Below are 5,564 nucleotides of genomic sequence, written 5' to 3' on the forward strand. Positions count from 1 at the left end.
GGCCCCCCCCCCCCAGTGGCACAGCGGTTTGTCTGCGGACTTATAACGCTAGAAACCGGGTTTCAATACCCATGGTGTGCAGAGCACAGATAGCCCATTGTGTAGCTTTGGACTTAATTTCAAAGAACCAAACAAATATTTTAAAAAAGTAGTTAACCTTCCGGATTTATTTTCCTTCTTAGCTAGCAAACAAAATGACTTAGGTTAGTTTGTTTGTTTCTTTGAAGTTAAGTATCAAAACTCGATTTTTAGCGTTATAGGTCTTCAGACTTATATCTGTGTCAGCAGTTATTTACGTAATAAGAGGAACCTTTTCGTAACAAACCAGACGGTAGAAGCGTCGACAGTATAAACGAGGCTTAAAAATTGTGATCGTTTGCCTGATTGTTGCAGTACCTTAAGTATTCAATTAGTAAAAGTTACAAATGTTGTTATATCGAATACATATGTTGTTGTTTTTACTTATAGTATATGTGACAAAATATGACAAAGAAAGAGTGCACATAAGAGATATTATGAATGAATATACTAGGCACACCAATTCGGCAAAATTTACTGAAGTCACCAAAGGCTTTGCGACCTAGTAAGGGGCCCAAACTGATTTTTTGAATGAATTTATAATAGTGTATAAGAATGCTAAGTTTAATAAAGATTGTATGTTATCTACATGCCACCCATGTATACCAAATCTTGAAGATCCTATGCGAAATAGTATTAACTAAGTAATTTACGTATAGAAAATAAAGTCATTTGCCCAAAACAGATTTTTGTGGATTTGGGATATGTCACAGATTCTGATTCCAATGGCACTACAAACAACTTGGTAACATTTTTTCCAGGTCTAACTCTTCAATGACTATTTACACAAACTGACTAGGCAAACGCCATACTGTAAAATTAAGTTATCGCTAGGATAAATCCTTCATGTGCCCATTTACGCCGGGGAAATTAAATATGCTTCAGAAGGCTGTGGCTGTTCGTTCACACCTACAAACTTCTAGCTAGTTTGAAACACTATGATACGGTGCTTATACAGAAGGATTCAAATGGCAGTAAGTCTACTTTATATTATATAATAAGGTGCAAAATAGTTATTTAAAAGGAACTTTCATATGTATAATTGTTATGCACACATAAACTTCAATTAAGTAATGAGTAGATAGTATCCAGTTTATTTAGGAAAATTGCATTAATATCTATTTCAGCCTAACTTTCTCATTATCGAGTTCTGGTCATAACACATGCAGTTTTACGTATATATACACGTACACATATCTGAGAAAGATGCACCACGGACAGAAACTAATTCCCCGCTTGGGGAGAATCCTGGCGATGCCCATATGATAGTAATTCATCTCCAAAAGGAAGCCGAAATCTTTATTACAGGTGTTATTTACGTCATTCAAAACGTGTTTCACCAAAGTCGTTATATGAGAACAATTAGTTTGAATGCTCGATGTTTAATCTTATTAACATGTAGTATTTGTTTAGTAAGCAAAGTGTCAAGAAGAGAAAATATTAAGCAAGCTGAAAATAAAGCGTCCATTAACTACGCAATTAGCTTATAAAAGATTCAAGTCAAAGTTTAAAAAATATTAAAGAAGTTTGAAAGAAGAGTTATTCATGAACTACATACATAATTAACTTACATAAAATGGAGGTCGGAATTTAATTCATCATGGGATTGCATGTAAAACATTTTAGCATGAGCAATAAAATCAAAAAGCAATAAATAGCAAAAATAAAAAATTAAATAGGTTAAATTTTTTGTTGTTAAGCGTAAAGCCGAAAATGCTATCTGCGCATTTCCAACTACAACCAAATTTTAACTTACCGCTGAGCTACTATAAAATAAGGGTTGTTAAATTTCGTAATAAGAAGAAACCATTAACTAACTCACATATTACTTTGGGTATTTTAACTTTGTCGAGGCTTCATGTATGAATGGGCTCCAGATTTTTTACAGTAGATATCTGTGATTTGTTGGCAATAAATGGCAACAATAAACAAACAGCAAACAGTTCACTTCTTTTAAAATAATATATCAAAACAAGTCAAATGTATATACAAATGTTCGTTACACTGTTGGTTATCACAGTTGTATCCAGAGCATTATATAATTGTATATTTTTCGTCAAAGTCCACAGAGATTGTTTCAGCTACTTTAGAACACAATTGACAAGACAAATTATTTCTTCTCTAATCTGTTATTACAAATTACAATACAATTTGTGATAATTTTACTTTAAATATCACCACTATACACTCTTTGTGGCCAAACTCGCAATCACGCAGTCTAGATCTCTAACGAATTTGTTATTATATATTTATTTCAATATCAACGTTTGTTGAGATTAGATTTATATTTAGAAACATACATATCTAATACTGCTAAATATGTATTGCAAAACTCCCGCTTATTCTGCAAAGTTGGAGAAGATTCTCGAGAGTAAGAATCAACAATATATGTGTGTACGTAAACACTTGTGTTAACATCAGTATTGTTACGTAAAACTGAAATTTCTAGAAAGCCTCCACACGCCTACAAATATAACCAACGCGACGCACCAAAAAATAGAGTATTTATTATCAATTTGATATAGTCAGTGTACTATAAACTTCGAAAGCTATAACTGTGATTGTTATAACGCTTATCAATCGGAAAACTTGAGATATTTGATCAGGAGCATTTACAAAGTTCGAACATTACAACTCATTTAACTTCAGTGTATTCTCGTCAGACATTAGTATTTTTACGAAAACATTATATAAATTCATCGTGGAAAACTCGGCGTGTGTGGCTGGTAAATAATGAAGGACAAAGCTAGCTAGCTTCCTGTTAAGTGAATTATACCTCCGTCAACTCGTAATCAACTCGCTCATCGTGAACCCTCGATAAGATATCGAAGAAGTTCCAGAGTAAAAGGAAGACTTTATATTGCTTGTAAGTTTGTGAAACTTTTGTTTATAAATCATTGTTTGTAATAACTATTTGTAAATTGTATTGTTGTGTATATTAAAACGTATTTGTGTTAAAAAATAAAATCTGTGTGTATCAATCTTGTTGGCAAATATCATAAGCTGACTATATATCGGCTTTCACTTAACTACTAAATTTAAATTTATCAGTTAACTCAATTTCAGGATATTTGAAATTCTAATACGTAATATGATAAATTAGGGGCTCGTGTCCCAGATCTGAATCAGAAACAAAATTCGATCTAAATTAAAATTTAAATCACAATTGAATTTATATTTATCAGTGCCAACAAGACTTGATCATGTCTGATTATCAAGATTTTCTTGTATCACCCTCCCTAAAACAACTAGAAAAATATAAGAAAAATGAATTGATTGAAATTGCCAAAGTTTTAGAACTAGAAGTTAAAAGATCAATGACAAAAAATGAACTAAAAAGCGAAGTAATAATCGATGATAATTTGTTGCCTGAGGAAGTATGAGAGGAACACTCTTGTGTCCTTACTAGCCAATCGGGGTTAAATATAAAGATGAATTAGAGATCCAGCTAAAACTCAAACAAATTGAGCTTAAAGAAGCTCGTATCGAAGCTGATAGAGAAAATAAATACGTCTCGAGGCCGAACAAGCTCGTATCGAAGCCGAGAAAGAACAAACTCGTATTGAAGCCGAGAAAGAACAAGCTTAACTACTTTACTTAACTACTAAATCAAAATTACAATTTAACTACTAAATTTCAATTTATCAGTTAACTCAATTTCAGGCTATTTGAAATTCTAATACGTAACAGATCTAACTACCAAACTACATTTTCGACTCGTATTTATACCCCGACAGAAGTCTAGAACGTTCAACACACTACTAGATATTATGATGCAATAATACTCAATTAAAACAATTAGAAAACTCAGGAGATCCTTGTAACATGACACAATAATATAATAATCACCAATTAATGACTATCGGACTACACAACGTATGATTCGTAAACAGTTACGTCAATAAAATGCGATAAACTATCACTTCTTAAAATAACTTAGTTTAAAACTCGCATTAAACCTCAACTGAAACAATCGTGCATATTTAACAAACTTCACATGACTATTATTCATCCACTTGTGAATGTTGGAACTCAGAACTTGACTTATTTACTGTTCCACCCACTCAAACATCCATCTTTGAAAGTCGATATAGACCTCTTGTTATCCTTTCTGATTCACCTCCAATATTGTATCGGGGAAGGGGTGGATTGTTAGATTTTTCTTAAACTATTTTGTAATTAGAATAAGAAATAGTAAACGAGAAAGATGGAATAAATCTTAATAATGAAAACATACTCCAGCATCAAATGTATTACATGATTAGTTTTCTCAAATTTATGTATTTCTAAATAAATATTATGTTTCTTTTTTAGACAATTAGATTATATCCACATCGAGCTTATACCCAGAAACGTTTTTATTAGTTTATGGTCAATCTTATCTGGGTGCAGCTTAGAAGTTTCTCAGTAGAACTGTTCATGAGACTACACTTCATATTAAAGACAGTAAAAGCATGGCGTTGATGGATCGTGATGACCTTAGTTATAAAAAGGTTATTACCTGGGGGAACCAATGTAAATCTCATATAATACGGAAAAAAAATACACGTGTGGCTGGAATGAAACTCCTTGACACATCCTTATATATTCGTAATGAAAAGTCCATCCACAATAATTGCTTTATACAAACGGAAAAATCAAAACAACCCCTATCTCGTGTATGATTAAGATAATATTTTTTTTTACTTATTGTTTTCCATTACCAGGTTTCTTTTTTAAGATGTATATGAAAGATGAATTCGCTCTGACTGGAACAGCTTAACGATGACAACTTTCACAAACGTATTTGAATTTATTTTCAGCAACAGAACAATTTTATTATCTTCATAATAGCATTTCTCTTAGTAAGAAAGACTATTGAAATTGTAAAACACATTATCTTTCTCTTCTATTTCAGTGGTTTCCACACTTTCCTAAGTGCTGGAATCCTTTTTCACACACACACACACACATATATATATATATTCTATAATTCTATTGTGCTATTCTTCACGACACATCATAAAAGTGTTTGATTCATGCAAGACTATAAAGAAAGAAGGACACTTATTTCTTCTAGTGCGATGGATGGGGTATTTTCCCTATATAAACAGTCTATTTGTCATTGTTGATTTTGTTCCGCGAAACACAGTTTATCTAATTTATCTCCAGATCAGTTAGAAGGATTTCATTTGAATAACTTGCATAAAAGTCATGTTCAAATTGAATTACGTATGAGAAAATAATAACATAAACAATTGGTGTTATTTATGGAAATCAATAAAGCCAGAAAATATTATACTAGATTATTAATAAATACAAATAATTGAGAAACAATCCCGGGAAAGATGATTAATAAACAAGAAAACATTTCGAGGCCCCTCAGTGGCTTAGCAGTAAGTCTGGCGGCTTATAACGCTAAAACCTGGGTTTCGATACCCGTGATTGGCATAGTACAGAGAGCTTATTGTATAATTTTGTGCTTAACAACAAACAAACTTCTAATG

Source organism: Limulus polyphemus, unplaced genomic scaffold (assembly GCF_000517525.1).
Source record: "Limulus polyphemus unplaced genomic scaffold, Limulus_polyphemus-2.1.2 Scaffold99, whole genome shotgun sequence".
NCBI lineage: Eukaryota > Metazoa > Arthropoda > Merostomata > Xiphosura > Limulidae > Limulus > Limulus polyphemus.